This window comes from Anomalospiza imberbis, chromosome 19, assembly GCF_031753505.1.
Source record: "Anomalospiza imberbis isolate Cuckoo-Finch-1a 21T00152 chromosome 19, ASM3175350v1, whole genome shotgun sequence".
NCBI lineage: Eukaryota > Metazoa > Chordata > Aves > Passeriformes > Viduidae > Anomalospiza > Anomalospiza imberbis.
The window spans coordinates 585776-608125 of NC_089699.1; the positions used below are offsets into that span (position 1 = coordinate 585776).

Sequence of the window (22350 nt, forward strand, 5' to 3'; positions counted from 1 at the left end):
TGAACGGTTACCACGGAAACACTATTTATGCTTTCCAGCAGCTCCAGATCCCGCTCTCCCAGCCTGCCCACCGCTCAGTCCGGCTGCCCAGGCCGGGAGCACCATCACCCCCTACCTCCAACTTTACCCTCCGCAACGCCCTCAGGGTGCTGAGCCCGCAGCTGCACCCCAGGGCTGCTCCAGAGCACCTCCCGGATTTTTAAAATGGAACGAGCACTTGAGTCCCGACTCAGATGATGCAAAGATGAAAATGGGGGAGATCGGCGGCATCGGGAGGTTAAATGGGTGTCCCGGCTCCCTGCTCATCCTCCTGCCGCCTGAGGAGGTTGCTGCTGCACAGAGCTCTCCCTCAGCCCCTGAGGGTCCCTCCCACCTCCCCCGACTCTGAGCCCGCTGGGCTGCTCTGCCGGTCCTCCCCCTCCAACACGCCTGCAATGCTGGGAAAAAGAGCCCTAATTGCTTTTTGTTTTTCTGCTTCTCCCATCATTAAATCCCTTCTTCATCCCTAATAGTTTGGGATTCTGTGAAGGTTAATATGTTTCAGGTTCCACACAAGTACAGCTAATTAACAAACAGTCCCCTCATTCCCTTTAATGCTACACATGGAATCCAATCGCTGCAATTGCCTGCTTCCCAAAGCCATTACAAACCACAGAAATTAGCTGGAACAGGTGATAAAACCCTTCTTTTATTGGTTCATGAAAGGAGCTGATCTCCAGGCAGCAGCTTCCCATCAGGCAGATGGAAGGGGCAGTACCCCCTGAGCAGCCTGGCTGGGATCACCCCTGGTGAGCCATGACTCCAGGTGCGCTTTCCTTTGGGTGCTCAAGCCCAGAATCAACACCTCAGACCTGGTGCTGAGAGCCAGCCTGTTCTATCTCTGAGAATGAGGCTGAAATTAAAGCAAACTCCACCTGGAGGCCTGGGGGGAGCCAAGGCAGGGGCAGAGCTCTGGTCCCAGGGACACCAGGACACTGCCCAGCACAGGGCGAGAGCAGAGCTAAAGCCAAGGCAGGGGCAGAGCTCTGGTCCCAGGGGACACCAGGACACTGCCCAGCACAGGGCGAGAGCAGAGCTAAAGCCTGTCCCTGCCAGGGTCCCCAGGGCTGCCGTGCTGCCCTGTCCTGGGGCAGTGCTGGGCCACAATCGCTGGGGACACACATCGAGCAATGGGCACAAGGAGAGAACCTTCACATCCACTCCCAGAGGAAAAAGAGCAGGGAAGCTAAAAAAAATTTACAAATTTAAAAATCAGGAGCACCTTTATCAGGAGAGCCTTTTCATCCTCCCAGAGGAAGAGCATCCTGCACAGACTCCAGGAAGAGTCACAGACAAACCCCCTTCATTCTCCATCCCAGGCTATTTCCACAGCAACTGCAACACTTGCAGGGAGCTCCATGTCTGCTTTCGGGAGCCCCAGAGCAGCCCAGGAAATGCAAGGAGCTCCCAGCAAATTGCTCCATTGCTCATTAGCCCTCATTGAAAACCAGCACCTCTCAGGCGAGGTTCAATTTCCAGCTCCTGGATCTTGTGCCCGCGTCAGCCAGAAAGCTCTTCAGTATCAGCCTCCCCGCTGCTCCATCACTCACAGCACTGATGCCTGGGCTCGCCGCAGAGCCCACAGCCCTGGGAAAATCCCAGCTGCACTCCCAGCCCAGCACGGGGCTCCTCCATGGCCTGGCCAGGGCAGGTGGAGGCAGCACGGGCGGAGCAGGGAGCACTGCCCTCCTGTCCCCAGTGCCCAGACCCCTGTGCAGCAGGAGAACTGACCCCCAGGTTGTTCTGGGACCCCTGGCCTGGCACAGCTGGGTGGCACAGCCCGGGTGTGCCCTCCCAGCCCCTCCAGCACCAGCACAGCCACAGCCTTCCCAAGGGACGCGCGCTGCTGGCCGTGCCCAGAGGCAGGCGGGTGTCCCTGAGCCGTGCGGGGTCACTCCCAGCGGCAGCTCGGAGTGTCCCCAGCTGGCACTGCCAGCCCTTTGTGGCCCGCAGCCCCCGCGGGATGGCGGCAGCCAGGGCGCGATGCCTGGGCAGCGCTGGCTCATCGTGCCCAGCCCAGCAGCCTCTCCACAGCCACATCTCCTCTCCTCAGCATCCTCCCCAAGCGCCAGAGCACCCTCCAGTGATGGCCTCCCATGCAGGAGCTCCTTAAAAATGTAAATTGGGAACAGCCTCACAGCACAGGAGGAAAATCACTGTAAACAAAATCGCAGTTGCTGTGGAAACCATTAAAAATAGATTCCCCATGCTTCCCCTTTTGTGCTGGGTATTATACAGCTGGGTTCCTTCATTCTGCATTATTATTGCTTTTTAATTATGAATAATTTCCTCCCTTCTATAGGAAGATGGAGTAAAAAACAGAACTTTCGAAACAAGGGGCCTTTAGGATATGTTTCAATATGCAAATGAAGGCAAACATGCATTCAGTGCTGTTTATGCCACGGGGTGAAAATCTTCCTGGATTAACCCTTCCCATGCCACATTCCCCATTTCCTCCCCTTTCCCCACGCAGGAAATCCAGTGCCCACAATCCTGCCAGCAGCTGGATCCAGGATGAAGGGGACGGGCAGCAGCACAGATAAGTAGGGCAACAGCTCAGCAAGCCAGGCATCGTGCTGCCCTGCCAGCCCTGCCACACTGCCCACACTCCTCAAATCCCATGTGACAGGGCTACTCTGTGGCAGGGGCCAGCTCTGCCTTCACAGGAGTTCTCCAGGCTCAGAAACACCAAGATCAGCACAGCCTGTGGTGCCTCAGACTGGCACGGAGCCCACAAGTGCTGGGTGAGCACTGGGAGCATGGAGAGGGGACACGCTGCCCCACGGGACGGGAGTGGCAGAAATGCCACTCAACACACCCCTGTCCTGTGGCACTGCACTGGCAGGAGTCAGTCTCTGGGCGGAGGAAAGATCCAGAATTATTTGGACAACGATGGTACCTGGGAAGATGGTCCCATTCCAGAGTCTGACTCAGTGGCTATTTGCAGCCCTGGTCCGCGGGGGAGGACGCTCCTGCCCCGTGGCCAGCCCCCGGACCCACGCCGGGTGCCAGCTGCAGCCCTGGCAGCCGCATGGCACAGGCAGCTCCTGCCCACGGCCCGGCCCGTGGCACCGGGCGGAAGGTTCCCGAGTAGGCTGGCCCTGGCCAATGGCCACAAGCTTCCCATTGCCACAGAGGAGCAGATGGACGGGGCTGGGAACCCTCCAGCGCACACTGAGCCCGTGTCCTACCTGCTCTGGCACCGTGCTGCCCGTGCCTGTGGCACCCAGAGCTGCGGGACACACGGATCCGTCTGTCCACGGTGCCCCAGCTCAGGGTTACGAGCTGCACGAGCCAACCTTGTCACAGACACCCCCATCCCACTTCATTCCCCCTGAGGGCCCAGTCTCCAGCACAGGAGGAACACGGCTTGCTTTGACTTTGGGAAAGTTTCTGCTGCCCCATCACAGTGTGGGTAGGTAACGCTGAGCAGTGCCAACGGGCCAGAGGCATTACAGCATGGGTACAAAAACCAGGCTGGAAAACCCCAAACAGGCCTGGCTTCGGACTGTGGGACTTTCACAGTTAAGAACAGAAAGTTTTCTTTGGTTTTCTGCTGATACTAAACTGGGACAGGGCCAGAACCGAGGGGAGAGGGCAGGTGCCTGACTTGAGGGCAACTTAGTGCTACCTCTTTCTAAAAATCCCTAGAGAAAACAAGACCCCTTCTCCACAGAGACAAGCTCTCCCAAATCTCATTTCAAGTGCTTTAGTGCTCATCTCTCCCGTACAACCCAGATTTCAAAGTGCCCTCAAGTACCAACACGGAATGACACAGCCCAGGGCCAAGAAGGGCCCTTAGACCTGGCAAGTGCATTCCTGGAACACAGGCCAAAGGCTCCAGTCCTGTGTTCATCCCACTGACTGCTTTCCTCCCCGACAGATATCCCTGTTTGATCCACAGATAGCAAGCAAGAGAGAAACCCCCACAGGCTTAAGCCATTCCAGTGGTTAATTACCTTCCCTGATAAAAATACTCACTTTGTTTCCAGTCAGAGTTTGTCTTACGGAGCTTTCAGAGCCTGGATCTTCGAAATTAGAGCGCTCTGTACCCACAGACATCGCGCTCTGTACCCACAGACATCTCTTGATCACAAGCTAAAACAACCCACATCATCAAGCCACCTCTTAAACTTCTCTTGGATGAAAAGTTCAACCTACTTAGGCTTTGTCTCCCACAGCAGAACAGCTTTTCCAGCCCATGAACCATTTCTGTAGCTCTTTCCTGCACATTTCCCATGCCACCAGTGTTTTTCCCAGCACAGGTCCAAGCGTGGTGCCAGCACACATTTGCCCTTCACTGCCCATGGACAGCCTTTCACCCTGACCACAACAGGGGTGCAGCCACAGTCAGCCTAACGGAGAAGGGGGGCATCCTGCCCTGGGGCTGGGGGTGACACCATGGAGAGTGGCCAGCTCCCCCCGAAACAGGATGGTCCCCAAACCCCTGTGACAGCCAGCAAGCTGTGCCTGGGCCAAGGGGAGAGCTGACACCACTGTCACCCCAGCGCCGCTTCCTCCAGGCTCAGCGGGTCCAAGTCGTGTGTTTGTCACCACCACTCCAGGCAAGGAAAGGGCCCCCTCAGGCAGCCAAGATGCCTTAAAACCCACCTGGGATCTTGCCTTCCGGAGGGGGGGGCAGCAACCAGAGCAGGTGTTCCAGGGAGCACCCCAAACCCAGAGGCACCTGGTAAGCCCAAAAGGTCCCCAGCAGTGCCCAGGCTCTGCTCCCCACCTGCCCCAGAGCTCTGCTGCCCCAGGCCCCCAGCCATGGGCTGCAGTGTGGAGGTGAGCTGGGTCTGTGGCAGCAGGACAGCAGGATGCCAGGGCAGACCCCTCAGCAGAGAGCCCTGTACCTGAGGAACGGCCCAGCGCTGGCCCTGCGGCTCTGGTGTCCACAAACACACACGTCAAGGCAAACCAACCCCGCAGCCCCAGCCCCAGTGCTGGAAGAGGGGCCACACCAGCAGATCCCCAGGAATACTCACGGGCTGCCTGGCTCCTACTGTCAGCACATCCATCTCGTCAGCAAAACTTCCAGTCAGGAGGGCAAGGGAGGGCAGGTCGTGGTGAAACCCCTCAAATCCCCCCGGCTCCACCTGGCAGCAATGTCCCTCCCTGCCCAGGCATGGAGGGCCAGGGAGCAGCCCGGGGAGCCCCAGCTCCATGTGCTCCCTGTCAGATGAGGTCCTGCTCCAGCTACAACTGCATTCCTATTTAATTCTCACCAATTACACTCACATGCTGCAAGACAAATACATATTAGAAGCCCTCAGTTAAACGTGGATAATTACGGCTGCCTGCACCAGGGGACAGCCCTGCCCAGGCTCAGGAGGAAGAATCACATCCTGATTCCACTAAGGCTGTAAATTAGCAAGGCGCATCCCAGTGCAGCAGAGTAATTCCCAGCCCCCACGTCCCCCCTTCCTGTGGGCTGCTGCTCCCCTGCTCCCCCACTCCCACCGTCCTCCCGCGCAGCACGGGTGTTCCCAGGCATATGCTGCTGTTAATGGGGCTTCTGTCACTTCAGCTGCTGGCAGAGATTATTTTATCTCGGAACCCTCTCCCAGTGCCAGAGCCCAGGCTTTCAGCTCTAAATCATCCACAGGGGAACTCACAGGTGCGGGGGAACACAAGATGGAAGCATCAACTTTGTGATTGTGCTTTGTGCCACAAAGGCAGTCGCATGGAGAGGGGGGACCCAGCAGGACCACCCCTGGCAGAGCCCCAGGAATGCACCCAGGTCCAGCAGGCACAGAGCAGCACGGGGAGTGAGGGAGAAAGGGGGAACACAACCACCTGGGTATGGGCAGGGAGACAGCGACAGGTGAGTGTGCAAACCCAGATTTACCCAGCACGGCACTGGACGTCTCCACCTGCACCATGCTCCTCTGGCAGCCCATGGCCAGCTCTGCTGTGGAGCCACGGGATGGAGCAGGGGCTGCTCCTGCACACCGGGCAGGCAGCACCAGCAGCTCCCGCTCCCAAATCCGGCCCCGGAGCACCACGGGCTCCGTGGGGCACTGCCATCGTGTGCCAGAGCACCATCGACCCTCCCGGTGCCCGGGCACTGTGCTCACACCCTGAGGAGAGGGGGCACCGCTCCATGGCTGGCACGGTGGGCACGAGCAGACGGAAGCTCAGCACGGCTCCTGCCAGGGAAAGCTCGTGCACTTTACCACTGCTGAGCAGCTTCTGTGTTCCTGAAATATCCTCTTCCCCTGGGCAACTTCATATGTGAGTCTTGGGACTTGTCAGAGAATTAAACTGACATCTAGGTCACGGTAAGGAATAGCTCAACGCCTCCAGGAAAAAGGGTTTTCCTTCCACATCCCAGCACCTCCTCCACCAGCTCAGTAGTCAGCCCAGGAGCGAGCACTTAACAGGGGTGACCACTTCTAGCTGAGAATGAAGGAGGCTCTGGGGGTGGAAAAGGGATTAAAACCATTTCTGAGGCATGGTCTGGAGATTAGCTGCCTTTTCTGAAGTTCTCTTGGCTCTTCATGGTAACTGGAGCAGCACCTCTGCAGGAAAAGGCACTGGCAGGATTTAAGGCCCAGGGAGCCTGGCTGGACACGGACCAGGGCCAGCAAACAGTCTCACCATGTTTAGCCTGGCAGATGCTATGCTCAAGAACCGTGGGTGATCCATCCTGACCACCAACACCATCACTGTGGTGGCAAACCGCCCCCAGCCTCGCTGGGCTAATCCCAGCCCTGCCTGCACTCCTGGATGCTCCACAGCAGGGAAATGCTCTGGGAGTCCAGCCCTCAGCACTGATTTCTCCCCGCCTGCCCCAGCCCCGGCTCACTCCCCCCGGTGGCTCTGCCACAGGGCAGGGGATCGCTGGTCACAGCAGCACCAGCACGGAGAAATGGTCAAACGTGGGGTGCTCAGGCTGCGGGACAGAGAGGGGACAGAGCTGAGGGACAGGGATCGGCAGGGCAGAGGGCTGGCCCCGCTCTCCCGGGCAAAGCTCAGCCCACGGAGCGCCCGTCCCTGTCCCTGTCCCCGGTGTGTCACGGTGATGGAGTGCCGGATGCAGGCACCGTAATGGTTTCATCAACTTAGCTACTTTTTTATGAGAATTTTGTTCCAATCCCTTCCCTCTCCCCGGCTGCTGTCACCTTAACAGATGTCAGACCTGAAAGAATAATAATCCTGGCAGGAACCCTTGAACCAGAGCGAGCGGCATCCCAGGGAGGAGGCAAGAGCACGGAGAAAACTCATTTTTGCAGCAGCTCAGGAGCACTTGGAGTTGCCCCAGCCTGACACTGCCTGGGCTGGGAGATTGGTTTGTGTCCTCCTCTTCCTCCCTGGGGGAAACCTGCCCTGTGCAGATGTGCTGCCGTGCTGGTGAAACAGCTCTGGGGAGGAGCCCCTCAGCTCCAGCTGGCTCCATCTGGACTCCATCCGACCCCCTACCTAGAGAACACCTGAAATCCACCTCCTTTTCCCGACACAATTCCCACTCCTGTTCCTGTCCCTGACACCGTTGTAAGAAGCTCCATCAAGGGAACCAGCCCAGGCAGAGCCAGTGCCAGTAGAATGGGCACACACGTGTGGGCAGATCTTACCATGCCCCACATCCTGCTGCTGGACTGCCCCGGCCGCTGCCCGGCAGGGCTTGGCACAGCCAGCCTGTGCAGAGATCCATCACGCCCTCGGCCCCTGCAGCCTCCTGCTCTGGGAGCTCACCGCATCCCCAGCCAGTGCCAGGGGACAGCACAGGCAGGAGACAGCAGCACGGTGACACCATCGGTGCCACCACCGGGGCAGCACAGTCCCTCCTGCCGCTGCGGCTCTGAAGGCTCCAGGGACACCCCAGGAGGCACCGGGGATGCCTCGGGGCCGAGCCTGCGGGCACTGGCGGCAGCTGCAGCAGGTGGAGGCAGCAGAATGGGCAGCAGAGACACTGGAGTGGCTTCCTCGGCACACAGCAAAGCCCCGGGCACTGATCTGAGGATTCCCAAGGCTGCAAGTGCCAGATCTGCCCTCGTGCTGCCTTCTCCTGCGAGGAGCTGCTGCTCTGCGATGAGTCATTGCTGGAAGACGAATTCTATTTAAAGGATGTTATTCGTAGAAATCGAGTTTTAATAACGGGGCATCAAACAAGCAGAAAATACCCAACTTCCAAGTGGAGCGAAGTTTCCCTATGTTAATTTATACAGCACAACCACCGCTTGGAGGAATAAAACCATGCAGAGAGCTCCTCTCCCTGACACAGCAGCGGAGGGAGCCCCGTCCTGAGCATTTCCCAGGCAGGGAGAGCGGGGATGGGGACAGGCAGGCCAGGCATGGGCACCGCTGCTGGCACGGCTGTGGCACGGGCCCGGGCTCCGGCCGCCGCTGCCGTGCTCCCAGGAGCCTTCGGGCTCTGTTTCGCTGCCAGTGGGAGGGCGGGAGGAGAGCGCGGAGCTCGCTTTAAAAATAGATCAAACCCTCTGCTACGGAGCCATTTTATTAGAGCAGCACAAGCTGCCAGGCTGGTGACACCTCTGTGAGCACCCAGGGAAGTTTTCCCAGATGAATTTGAAAAGCGAGGTGAAGAAACAAAGACGAAGCAGACTTGTTTTCCAACAGAAAAAAAGAAATTGCTGGGGAGAAGCCTGTCTGCACTCGAGCCCCTCACCCCATCCCCAGCCCAAACCCCTGTCCCCCAGCTCACATTTCCCCACAAACACCTCCCAGGCATCACCAGGTGCCTTGGTGCCAGCACTGCAGCAAGGGCTAAACCCTTCACACGAGCACGAGACTTTGGCTCATTCCAAATCTGCTCCACTGCCCAATGTGGTGACTCTCGTGCCCCCACCAGGTCACGTACCAGGACAGCATGTCCTCCATCCCAGAAACCCCCAGAAATGGCCCAAGACATCACGTCAAGCTGCACTGGGCCACAGTGCTGGAAAGCACAGCACGGAGACGAGAGGAGTCAGGGCAGGGAAAGACCCCCGAGCCCCCATCGTGCAGAACAGGAGCTCAGTGAGAACCAGGGTGGAAATTCATGACAAACAGGTAAGATCTAATGTACCTAAGGATCTGTATCTAAGATCTGCCTGTACCTAATGCAGCTCATGCCACAATAAGTTGGGAATGTGAGTGGCTGGGCCAGCAGCAGCAAGCCAGTGGGATGGGGGGGCAGGAGGAGGGTGTCAGCCCGGAGGGGGCTGGCAGGCCCTGAGACTGAGCAGCACAAAGTCCAAAGCACTGAACATGGAAGCATCTGCTGCAACCTGGGAGCCACATGGAGACACATCTCAGCGCATTACTCAGCCACGGGCTGACTCTGAGTCACCGGCTCCAGCATCTGGGAGGAGAGTGAGTGTGAGCGTGTGAGTATGTGAGTGTGTGCGTGTGACTGTGAGTGTGCTCCCGGGCTGCCTGGCGCTGGGAGCTCTGGGGGAGCTGGATCCATGCCACGGAATGACCCTGTCTGGGAGGGTCAGGCTGGGGGAGCAGGGAGGGCTGCCAGGGGATGGAGAGCTGCTCCAGGAGTACACGGAAGGAACAGGACAGAGGAGCTGGTCTGAGCCAAATCAAAGCCTCTCTATAAATACATAGGGAACGGGCACTGGGAGGAGCTGGTCATGCGAAAGGACAAGGTTGGCACAAGAAAAATGGGTGTAAAAGGCTGCAGATAAAGGGAGGCAGGAGGAAATGAGGAGGGACAGGCACTGCGTGAGGAAAGGGGCTGCGGTGGGACTGCCTGGACAGTGAGACTGGGCTCAAGGCTCTGGGTGTCTTCCTAAGACACACCTTCAAACACCTTCAAGCACCATACAGATGTCTCACTGCTTCCACCCCACAGCTGACAAGAGATGCCCACAGCAGAGCAGCCCTCGTCCCCACAAGCAGCAACCACCTGCCATGGAGAGCCAGCAGAGGATGGGGTGAGACAAACACCCACTGGCCACTCCACCAGACCCCTTCCCACTGGAAAGCAGCCCCTGGAAAGCTGCTCCCCGCGCTGTCCAGACTGTTTTGCTAACTGTGCAGCAATCCAGGCTGCTGTTCAGATGGAAAGTCTCCATCCCATAATAAACAGTGTACTATTTATAAACCTGAAAACGTCTTTATTATTATTATTATTTTCCCCCAGAAAAAAAACCATAATAAACCCCCCCTGCACAGTGCTGTTAAACACACCCCAGCACGGCCCCGCAGGTCCGCAGCGCTGGTGCCGCTTCCCCAGGCAGTGCCCAGCAGAACAGATGGCAGTGTGGGCGTTAGGTACCAGCCTCCTGGCAATCCGAACATCTGTTACCGTTAGAAAATGCTAATTGCCATCAATCAGGACAGCACCTACCCACATTTACATGCAAGCACAAAAAAATTACGTCTAAATTTCTCCGAGTACAACACTTGCTGCATGTTAAGTAACCGGAGCTGCTCAGATGCTGCGCGGCAGCCTGGCACCGGCGCGGTGGATGATGCGCCGCAGCTGAGCACCGGCAGCGCCCGCGGCACACGGGGCAGAGCCCCGGGGCTCATCCCACCCTGCCCCATCCCCGCACAGAGCTCCCCGCCCTGCCCGGGAGCGCGGGACCCCTCGGGAGGACAGTCCCCCGTGCCCCGGGCGCTGCAGGGCACCCGCGTCCTGCTCCTCTGCACAACGCGCACCCCGACACGACAGACACGGCGGGAGCCCTTCGCGCCCAGCTCGCTCCCTCCAATGACTCCACAACAGTTTGGGGTCCTGCGCCCTGAGCTGCTGCGCTCGGCGGCCACGAGAGCCCCGCACGCCCCGCTGCTCGCCTCGCCCTGTCCTCCGCACATCCCGGCTCGGAGGAGCCCGGCCGGATCGGTTCCCGGCAGCCCCAGGGCAGGGGCCAGCATCCCGCCCCACGGGACGCTGCCACACGCTGCCTGAAGCCATCCGTGGGCACTGCCCGGCCCCGGCTGCCCCTCACAGTCCATGCAGCTTCTCCATCCCCGGAGAGCACCAAACAGGTGGGAGCACAGCCAGCTGCACCGTGGGTCACCAGAGGCCACATCACAGGGCCCCAAAGCGAGATGGCCACTCCCGTTTGGAATAAGCAAAAGCACAGATCTCGGACAGAGAACTTGGACACAAAGTTCAGTCAGAGAAGAAGGAAAACAAGATGATCCCCAAGGTGATCCCCAAGTCACAGCCCCCTCCGCAGCGGTCCCGCGGGATGCTCCGACAGCCGGAGCTGGCGAGCGGCCCCGCTCCTCACCCCGCGGCTGCCGGGCCCCCGCCTCCCTCGCCGCGGGGAGCTGCGCCGGAATGCAAATGATGCTCCAGGCGAGTGCCAAGAGCTCCTTGTTCCTTCCCCAATTTAGGACACCTCTCGGTGCTGCAGCCCGCACGAAGTTCGTAGGAGGCTGCAAGGGTGCCAGAGGAGCTGAGCCTGCCCAGGGTGACTCTTCGACAGCAAAGCAGCACCTTGCAGTGCAATTTTCCCTTCCCTTGGATCTGTTCCCTCAGGACCACAGTCCTGGATTGCAGCTCTGAAAGAAACTTCACGTGGCAGAAGCCTTTCTACCTGCTGCCCTCCTGGGCACAACACAGACTCCCCGGTGTGTCCCCGCCCACCACGGCTGTGGCCCCACGATGCCAGCTGCAGGCACTGCTGCCTCAGCTCCTGGAGAAAACTCAGGCCCTTCCCAAGGAAGAGCACAAGGAGCCTGGAGGAGTGATCCCGCTGCCGAGGTGAAGAGCCAGGGACGTGGGCTGGAGGAGCGGCCGGAGCCCAAACAGCCTCACTTCCCACAGCCTCGGGGAGTGGGGATCGCAGTGCATGTTGAATTTCTCCACAGCCCTCACGTTAGGGCTGTCGGGCTCTGGCTCCATCCCCTGGCTCACCCCACATCCCTCCCAGCCCTGGCTCCCTGACAGGCTCCCGCCAGCATGAGCAGGTTGTGGCACCGCTGCCGCTTCCCACGGCTCCCACCGTTACTCAGCAGCCGAGGGAACGGCTCAGAGCTGCAAGGTCACTCAAAAACACCATCTGTCCACGCACTGCTCCTCGCCCTGGGGAGAGCAGCAGAGAAATTATTTCAATGCACTGAAGGCCACCATGCCCCTCTCCACTGCCCTGCTACACGCCAGCATCTCACGGTGCTCATTCAGCCTCGGTTCAGCGAGGGGGGAGCACAGCATCAATGTCCACTGATGCCTCCCACACCCTCCACACCACGAGGGCACCCAAGGGCTCCAGGAGTTGACAGGGAACCCTCCCAGAGTGCTCGTCGCAGGGTGAGATGTTTGGTGCTGGGGAGACTGCCTGTGCTGGCCAGAGCCACCGCCACCTCCGTGACCCCTGGCTGGTGGCCTCACCAGCTCCATGGGGTGGGGGGCAATGGTGGGAGTGTAGCCCACCTTGCATGAGGGGAAAAAGTCACAGGAGCACCCCAACATCCCCAGGAACTGCGGCTCCAGGTCCCCTCCCCCTGCACTGCCCAGGGACTATTTCTGGGGAGCTGAAGTCACTTGCATTTGGGCTCTGAAGTCACACTCGTCTCTGCTTGTGCTACTTCTCCCGCACCTAAAAGTGTCACAAAGCAGCGCTGTCTCTGTCGCGGCAGTTGTCCCCCACATGCCACGTCCCAGATGCTCCTGTGCTGCTGCTCACAGCCAGGCGCTTCCCCAGCCCCGGGCTCCCGTCAGGACAGCGTGGGGCTGCCAGCACCGGCTGGGTGCATGGGGGGACTGGCTCACACCCAGCTGCAGCAGTAAATAGATATTTGCTTTGAGCAAACCCTATCCCAGGAAGCATGCCTGGCTGTGCCCCTCATCCATGGCAGCTACTTCCTCCATCCACCAGCCCCCGTTGTGGCTCCATCCCAGCTCTGCGTGGCCCCGGCTGCAGTGCTGAAGCAGAGGGGGCACTGCCCCCAGGGCTGCCCAGCAGGAGTCCCCTGCATCCCAATGGCCCCGGGACCCTGCACCACGCTGGCCCCATGGCCCCGCAGTGCGTCCCACTGTGTGTAAGATCCCTTCCATATGGGAGCAGCCAGCGGAGCTGCCAGCTCCCAGCTCCAGCACTTGCCGCTACATCTGGAAACTCTTCTCAGCCTTAATTGTTTCTAATGCCTTAACACAGGGAGTGACTAATAAGACACTAATTGGGCGGCGTTAGCAGGGAGCGGAGCCGGAGCGCTGGCAGTGCCCTCCGCGCCGCGCCGCCGGCTCCCAGCGCTGTGCTGCTGCATGCTGCCGTCACCACAAATCCCGCTGGATTCCAGCGCCTTTCCCTGCTCAGCCTCTCCCAGCGTGCTGGAAAACATGCCTCAGCAGTCAGGAGAGCCAAGAGACACCGATTTCAGCTCTGCCGAATGGTCCCTGTGCTCCAGGAGCCAGGGCAGGGAGGGCACAAGGTGCCCCCCCAGCAGGGACATCCCACACACCGTCACCCCTCGAGCAGAAAGGCACCTGGAGACCCCAATAGCTCCCCTCTGACTGCCCACCAGGACGGTGCCTCTGGGCACGCACCGGCACCGCTGGGATGGGCATTGCTTGGCATTGCCCATGCTGAGCCAGGGCGAGAAGACAAGTGATGAACGGCCACGGGAATGCACCTGCTCCGGGTGATTTATGGCTGCTGGGGAGCCAGGGCAGAGGGCAGCTGCATTTGGGACCCTCCCCGCGCCCCAGAGAGCTGTGGGATGATGTCCCCACCCCATTTCTGAGGCTGCCCTGTCTCCCTGGGAGCTCCCACGGGGTTGCCAGCCCTGCCTGCACATCTGCTGGCAGCACTGTGCTCGCCAGAGCTGCTCAACAGCAGGAAAGAGACACAAATCTTGTTACACACTGGCTAAGCCTCCCTGGGCATGTTTTCTATAAATCTCCTGGAATTTATTATATGATAACTAGCCTGGAAAAGCTAAATTAAATCCACAGCCAAGAAACTGACTTTCAAGTGTGACCTAATTTAGTTGCTGGAAAGGGAGGGAGGGAGGGAGAGGGGATCCCGGTGCCAGTCGTTCCCGGGATGACCTCCCGGTGCAGCCGCACACCCCCCATCCTCCTCTCCACCGTGACTTTGGGGACGGAGCTGCACAGCCTTTCATGTCTGAGCGGATCTCACACTCCCACTCGCGGGAACAAAAGCGCCTCAAGGGCTCCCCTGTCAGATATTTTCCATTGCTCATCTCCAGGTCTTCCTTGAAGGAGCGCTCTCCTCCCAGGGGTGCTCCAGCAGGCTTGGGGATGATGGGGAGAGTCGCCGCAGGGGCTCTGCACTGCCTCCAGGCTGCTCCCCACCAGCCCAGTGAGCCCCAAGCTTGGCACCAGCACCCACACGCCCCACGGCCGGCAGCCCTGAGCCTCACGCAGGGCCCAGCCAGGCTCCAGGAGAGGAGGAGGAAAGCAGCAGGGAGAAAAGCTGGACAGGGAAGAGGCTTGGTAGCCTGAGCTCCAGTGAGCCCACTTCTGCCCTGGCGACCAGAGCAGGTGCTGGCAGCAACGGCTGCACCAACCTCGCAGACAAGGCACGGCCCTCCCGATGCAGGGGCATGACGGGCATTATGGCCAGGGTGACAGCCTGTCTGCCATCCCCCGAAAAGCAGCACAGTCCCAGCCCCAGAGCCGGACATGCCCCAGTGCTGTGCAAGGTCCTGGGAGAAACCCCTGGTGCTCCCACTTTGGCCAGGATGCTCACAACATCTGGCAGCTGGCTCCACAGTGCTGCGGGGCTGGGCAGGACCAGGCACCCCTTCACCCCAACACTGCCCACCCGTGGGGCTGCTCTGCTCTGCTCTGGCTCGAGGCAGAGCAGGCACAGGAGGCAGGAGCACGGCGCAGGCAGGGCCCACGGCGAGGGCGACGTGGGCACAGCGGGACCACGGTGCTGCGGCAGACCCGGGGGTGGCTCGGGGCTGGCACGCGGACGCGTGCTGTTGTTCTGGAACGGAGTGCACTGGCAGAGCGGCATGTGGGAAGCTTGCATAATAGTGCCAGCCCACACTACGCCTGCTCCTTCCCAGCATGATCAGCCCCTTGCTTTCATGAGCAATAACATCCACCCAAAGTTTTCTAAAGACAAAAAAAAGACCTTCAAGGTGATGCACAGAGCTCAGCTGCCTTTGCTGCCTCTAAACTGATTAATGCAGCTGGGGAATCCATCTGCATGGCCACTCTAATCCTATGTTCTGGACAACCTGTACCCCAGCAAAAGATGAGAAGCCTCAAGCTCCCATTTCATGATTCCTGAGCAGGTACCTGGGGCTGGGGCAGAGCAGAGGAGCCAGTGTGCAGTGGGCAGCGCTGCGAGGTGGGCACACACAGCCCCCACACTGGGAGCCCTGCTGGTGCTGCACAGTCCCAGGGCACTCCTCCTGCCCAGGCACTCCCCTTGGCTACTGCCAGCTGGGAGAAGAACAGTCCCAACTCTGGGGGTCCCCCCAGCACAGCGGTTGGTGGAGAGGGCACTGGAAGACAAATTCTGTGGCAGAACAGCCCCAGGCAGAGCCCAGTCCCTGCTCATCATGGCTGCCACAGCGTGGCCATGACTCTCTGAGCACCTGCTGAACCTGTGGGTGCTTGCAGTGCTGGGAACAAACAGGGAAAACGCCTCGTCTGGAGGAGAGAGTCCCACTGCCTGCGAGAGTTTTAAATTTTAACTCCTCCTCAAGCTGGTGCAAGCTCCCAGTGCAGACTGGTGTCAGCACGAGGGGGGTTTCAGTCCGTGTAACGTGAACTGACGGCGATGGGTTCAGCCCAGACTACACGGAGCTGCACGCAGCCCTGAGGGGAGTTTGCGGCACGGTCGGCACCAGGAGCGGGGTCTTGGCGGGTCCAGCCGGGCTGCGACGTGCAGGGCTGCATGTGCACCATGGGCATGCACCCCCTTCCCCTGCAGGGGCACCACCAAGGTCCCGCATGCTCCGGGACCTCCACACTCCTGCAGCGAGCAGGAGGGAGACAGCTGGGACTGATCAACGCATCCCAGACCCCCTCCATGCCATATCCCATGAGGATTAGAGCAGACGTGGCTTGTCCCAGCAACGTTCCCCTTTGCCAGGGCAGCACACAAGAGTCAGGACACACAGGATCTGTACCCAGGGCTGGTGCAAAGTTCCTGGTGGGCTGATTGTGAGCTGCTGCCCCAGGCACAGCCATGGGAAGCAGCATCTTCATCCTCAACCAAAAAATACCTCCATGCCTTCCCCTACTGGGACTGCTGGGTGGAAACAACATACCTGAAGACCAAGAGCAGGTGCCTCAGGTGTGGTGGCAGGTGGGAGCTCACACTCGTGTTCACCCCTCCAAGCTGTCAGGAAGAGCCGCTGGGGTCTCAGAGCAGCAGTTTCTCAGCCTGAAAGAGAGAGGGAGAGGCTCCAGTCCCGTCCCTGTGTAGGCACCGCCGCTAATAACGGAGGAGGACGTGGCGGAGCTCGGCGCTCAGAACGCCATGGCTCCGGGGACTCGCACGCGCTTGGCCCACTCCTTCAGCAGCACAATTGTCTCACGGCTGGGATCAGCTCTGGAGCAGCCCCTGACATGTGCAGAGGCAGGACCCTGCCCAGTGGCAAAGCCCCTGAGGAGAGGGAAGCGTGCTCGGCCCAGGGAACAGCGTTTGGCTGCACGGGGCACGCAGCAGGTCCCAGCTTACCGTCCCCAGGGGGACATGTCCCAGTCTCTGCACTGACACAAAATGCTGAGGCTGGTCCTGCCTCCCTGAGAGCACCAGCCCTGGCCTCTGAAGAGTGCATGCGATGGAGGCAAGGAAAGGCAAAGACTTCCTCCTAAAGGAATAAAGTCCCCAACCCACCTGCTCCCCCATAGGCTCTCTGGAGGCCACCGGCAGCTCCGTGTTTGATTTTCCCCAACCCAGGCTGAACAGGAGATAATTTAACAGCTTGTCCCCCATTGTAATGGGACTTTTTCCCTGTTCCCCCGGGCAGCCCATCCATCACAGCACAGAGCAGTGACGTCCCCCTGGCACCTTGGCCAGGCAGCCCTCCCTTGTGCCATGAGTTATGACGCCTGCACCGTGCTGTGGGACGGGCTCAGAGCACAGGCTCCACACCAGGAGCTGAGATTTATCCCCTCGGTGGAACAGGGGCAGAAGCCAGGAGATAAGTCACAGCAGAGCTGCAGGAGTGGTGCTCAAGGTCCTCCAAGGTTGGCTCATTAAAAACCCAGGAGAAGAGGAAGACAAGACCTGCCTGCTGCTGTGGCTGCGAATCCCCTCCTGACGCTGAACCAGCCATGGCCAGGAGGGAGGTGGGGACAGAGCTAGGCCCCCCAGGCTGGCTCTGCAGCAATCCCTGGGACAGGCCGCTGGCCAGGGCTGTGTGAAGCCACCAGTGTCTCCCAAACACCATCCCAGCGCATTCCAATAACCCCAGCAGACAAGGATGGGCTTCCCAGCAGTGCAGAGCCAGTAAAAATCCAAGAGGCAGCCTACAGAGGCACTTGGATGCTGGCCCCAGGAGTAGACTGGAGGCACCCACTCTGGGACTGGCACCTACAGTCACCCAGCACACCAAGCATGCTGCTGGGAGTGGGCACCATCACTGATCTGGGGACAGACCACAGAGAACCCACAGAGAGACAGTGAACATCGCAGGCACTCCCCAGACCTGCTGGAATTCCCCTCCTGCTTCATTAGTCCTGCTCATTATTAGGCTCTGCTCCTGATCAGCAGGCACAGCTAGAACTCAACAGCATTGCTCCCCAGCCCTTCCATCCCAGCCTCTCTACTGCTGGTCTGTCATAGCCGGTCCCCTAACCCCCCTTGGTGTCCCCTAAACATCCCTTGGCTGTCCCCTCCCACAGGCTCTGCCACCAGTCCCTCTTCCCTCCCTGCTGTGCTCTGTGAGTGACCAGGAGCCACGGTGGAGCTGGGGGCTCAGAGGGGACTCACGCTGCGGGGTTTTCCCCACACTGAACCCCTCCGATCATGTGCAGCACGTGCAGGATAAGACAAACACTGGGAAAACCCAATTGCATCGCTGAAACAAACTGAACACAGCAGGATTTTTTCAGCACCTTCAATTTTCAAAAGCAAACCCGTGTGAGTGCACGACAGGGGCTGGCACGTTCCCCACTGGTGTTGGGGGCCCAGCAGCATCCCTCAGCATCTGCAGCACCCCTGCAGCACCCCACCACTGGGAAAGTGTTCCTTCTCCAGGAGGGATGGGAAAGTGAATTGCAGATCCCTACGGGGCATCTTCCCCAGGAGCCACCAGGCTTTTACTGCACACTAAACCACAGCGATCAGATCAACAAGCCAACCCCTGCAAGGCTGAGAGGTTTTATCAAAGCCAGCAGCACCTCAGGGAGGAGATGGGAAGATGATGCAGCTGCCCACAGCATCTGCAATCCCCGGGCCAGCCTGGCGGCTGCTGCAGAGCACAGGACCAAGGCTGTACCGGCTCATTTTCAGGAGGCTGAGCCTCTGCCGCTGCCTCATGCTCCCAGGACGCTGGTCTTGGTCCCAGCCCGGTGTCTCCTGTCAGACCACACTGTGACAGAGGGATGCCACAGAAATGCCTCTCAGCAGGCAGGGCTGGGGGGCAGCAGGAGCTTGGGGGGCAGGTGCCCGCAGTGCTTTTCCCTGGACTGCAGAGGAGTGGGGAAAGGAATTTTCTTTCAGCAGCAAACTCGCTGAAGCAGCACTCGGCACCTGCGCAGCCCCAGATACAGCTCCTGCTCCAGCCCGACCTGGAGCTATTACCCACTTATCTGCGCCACAGCTGATATCTGTGCAGCAGAACACGGCGCTCAGTAATAGGATTTTGATGCTAAACAGAAGATGTTTTTCCCCAGGTCTCACTTACGTCACACCTGGAGGTATCCATGGCCATGGAGGTGACACTGAGGAGGGCTAAAGAGTTTCAACTCCTGCGCTGAGGGAGCAGCTTCTCCTTCAGCTACTAAACAGCAGAATTACAGTGATCTAGCATTGCCTGCCCTCGTCGTGCCCCCACCCCAACACAGCCCTGGGGAGGGGAGGGAGGAGAGCACACCCCCACTGCAGCAGCCCCACTGCCCCCCTGGCTGGACGGACCCTGCTCCTCACACAGCTCCCATGGGAGTGAGCAGAGCCCCTTGCTGCTGGGGCTGAGCGGGGGGCTGGGGAAGCCTGCATCCCATGGGCACCATCTGCTCCCTGCGCTCCTCGGGCCCCAGGGGTGTGCTGGGAGAGCCTGAAACCCACAGGCATCACCTGTAGCCCATGGGCATCACCCACTCCCGTGGGCATCAGCCGCTCCCAGCACTCCCCCAGCCCCAGGCACTGCTGTCAGCTACAATCCAGTGAGTGCCACAGGGACCACCCACATGCCACAGCAGCAGCAGCCCAGAAACAGGCTTGGGTGGCAGAGTCACACTTGCAGCTGCCTCAGGGAAAGGGGAGGAAGGCTTGTCACCTCCCTGCCACCCTCCTCCCCACAGGAGCAAGAGGAAGGTCCCACGCACCCCCAGTGCTGGAGCTGGGAAAGTCTCTGCCTGCCACAGACAAAACCAGAGCTCTGGGAACCACCCCCACGGGTGCGGGTGACATCTCACCCGTGGGAACACTGCCGGCGCGACGGCAGGGCTGTCACCGTGGTGCCAGGGCTGTCACCGTGGTGCCAGGCCTGCCACTGCTCCCACGGCACAGCCCGCGTGGCGAAGGGCACCAGCAGAAAAGCCACAGGCTGGCGGTGGTGGGAGAGGCTGGCCGAGGCCAAGACCAGCACGTCACGGCTGGGCCCTGGCGCGCTGGGCCAGGCTGAGCACACCTGGGCCAAGAGGTGCTCAGGGGATTGTGGGGTGCACACTGACCACGGGGTCCCATACAGACCACGGGGTCCTATACTGACCGCAGGGTGCACACTGACCACAGGGACCATACTGACCACGGGGTCCTATACTGACCACAGGGACCATACTGACCACAGGGACCATACTGACCGCAGGGTACACACTGACCACGGGGTCCCATACAGACCACGGGGTCCCACACTGACCACAGGGTGCACACTGACCACAGGGACCATACTGACCACGGGGTCCCATACAGACCACGGGGTCCTATACTGACCACGGGGACCATACTGACCGCAGGGTACACACTGACCACGGGGTCCCACACTGACCACGGGGTCCCACACTGACCACGGGGTCCCACACTGACCACGGGGTGCACACTGACCACGGGGTCCCATACTGACCACGGGGTCCTATACAGACCACGGGGACCATACTGACCACAGGGTCCTGTCACTGACCCGCAGGGTACACACTGACCACGGGGTCCCTGACCACTGCAGTGGGCAGCTCCGGCCGTGGCCGCAGTGGCGCCCAGGCCAGCCCCGCTCCAGCTGACCCGAGGAGCACAGGCACTGCAGTGAGGGCACACAGCACTGTGCAGGTGAGCACAGCCCCAGGGCAGCTGTGCCAGCCCGGGCCTCATCCCACACGGAGCGTGTGCCCATGGACAGGGCAGTGCCAGCAGCCCCCGCAGCAGGGACAGGGTGCCAGCCAGCAGCCGGGGCAGCCCTCGCTGTGGCGGAGGGATGCCAGCAGCTGGTCACAGTCTGTTTTCCTGCACAAGTGCATTAAGCATTCCACACAGCACTTTTGCTGTAAATCACTTCCTATTCAGGCTCACTGCTGAGGGTCTCTGAAGGTCGATTTTCCATGGTTATGACAACAAAAACTAAAATTGGGTCAAACCTGAAAGGTATTATCTTTCTCCAAGCTGCTAAATGCACAATAGTAATGAGGTTGGTTAAGCAGTTCACCCCCAGCCTGCATTATTTGCACTGAAGATGTATTAACCAGTTAAATGAGCATGATAAGGCAGCCCTGCACATCCCTCCCACCAGCCACACAGAAGATCTGAGGTTCTGGGTCTCCATATCCCTATTAACAACCGAGACCGCGGCCCCACCGACAAAGGCGGCCGCGCCACGCGGCTCCAGGCCAGGCTCTGCCCGGCCTGACCCACAGGAACACAAAGGCAACTTTAAAGGCATCCAGCAGCTCAGAGCCACTGGAAAAAATAATTATCGTTCCTCCTCCCCTCTCTCTTTCTTATTCTTAACACTCTCCCTCCTCCAAACTCATGATGAAATAATGAGCCCACCGCCTGCCCCATCAAAGGCTGTTTAGCAGTATCCCTACACCAGGATGGGGGATTATCCCTGGCAAACACATGCAGCTGACCTGGCTGCCACCACCCGGCACGGCACGGGACCCAGGGGAGTGTGGAAAACCTACCCTACCACCCCATAAGCACTGGAGGTCACTTCACAGCAGCCCCCAAAAGAAGCTGCGTGCCCGTGGCAGAGCTCTCCATGCGGACCTGCTGGCAGGGTGCAGAATGGGCTGCCCAGGGAGGCCCCAGTGGGGCTGCAGGACCAGTTGTGGGACACAAATAGTATTTGTTTTTATGGGATTTCTGCTGTTTTTCCTAAAACAAACACCCATTAACATAAATATAACGGATGTAAACAAGCATGACCCTAAAATCCATGTGCAGCTGTATGGAACAGGGAAAAGAGAGGGAGGGAGGTTGGTTGGGAGAGAGGGAGGGGAAACACTTTAATTAATCTCTAAAATGAATGAGATGGGAAAACTCGAACTGCAGGGAAAGCATCTGGTGCTGCTGCAGGAAGGGGCTGTGCTCTGCTGTGTAACACCGGAGCCATCGGCTCCCACACCGGGCACCCCACGGCACCAGCCACCGCTGGGAGAGCCACAACACACCCAGAGCACCCGGGGAGGGCAGCCTGCCGTGCGCCAGTCCCACGTGCCAGAGCCAGGAGCTAGGAACACCCCACTGGCTCGCCCCTGGTGAGCTGCTGCAGCCCCTGGCTCCATCCCCAGCTGAAGGAGGAGCATCCCCAGGATCCTCAGGAGCAGCCCGTCCTGACAGGGGATGGGGACCAGGGCACAGGGGGCTTCACCTCCTGCAGGAGGGACCCTGCCACCAGCCAGGGAGCACACGGGGGAAACATCCCGAGAGCCTCAGTGCGCCTCTCACGGTGATCCAGCTGGGGCTTTGCCAGGAGGAAGTTGCTGCATGGAGAAATGCCAGCACTTTCTAGCACAGAAGGATGGATGAAGATCCCAAGGTGGGATCTGTGTTGGCAGCTCTGGAACCAGTGCTCTGGCCTCCAGGTGCCATCTCCTGTGACCAAAATGTGGCTGTGAACAGTACCTGAGGACCAAGGGAGAGAGAGCAAGACCACAGAGCAGATTCAAAGAGCTCCAAGATGGAGGAAAGGGCCTGGGGGTCAACAAGAGACAACAGCAGATTCACACAGTTGAAGGGGACAGCAGTGGATGCAGACTGGGCTCTTCCAGGTCTCCCCACAAGCAGCTGCTGCTCCGAGCAGCTCCCTGGCTTC

The 22350-nt window shown here is 59.6% G+C and overlaps 1 protein-coding gene across 8 annotated transcripts in view; it reads right to left on the bottom strand.

Annotated features, from left to right (window-relative positions):
* The window catches only part of RBFOX3 (RNA binding fox-1 homolog 3), a 132598-nt gene that overhangs the window by 53559 nt on the left and 56689 nt on the right, over window positions 1-22350 (bottom strand). For all 8 annotated transcript variants that reach the window (XM_068209918.1, XM_068209915.1, XM_068209916.1 and 5 more), the window contains exon 2: window positions 16204-16319. The gene's annotated coding sequence lies outside the window, so the exon portion shown is untranslated. The remainder of the gene's footprint in view (window positions 1-16203; window positions 16320-22350) is intronic.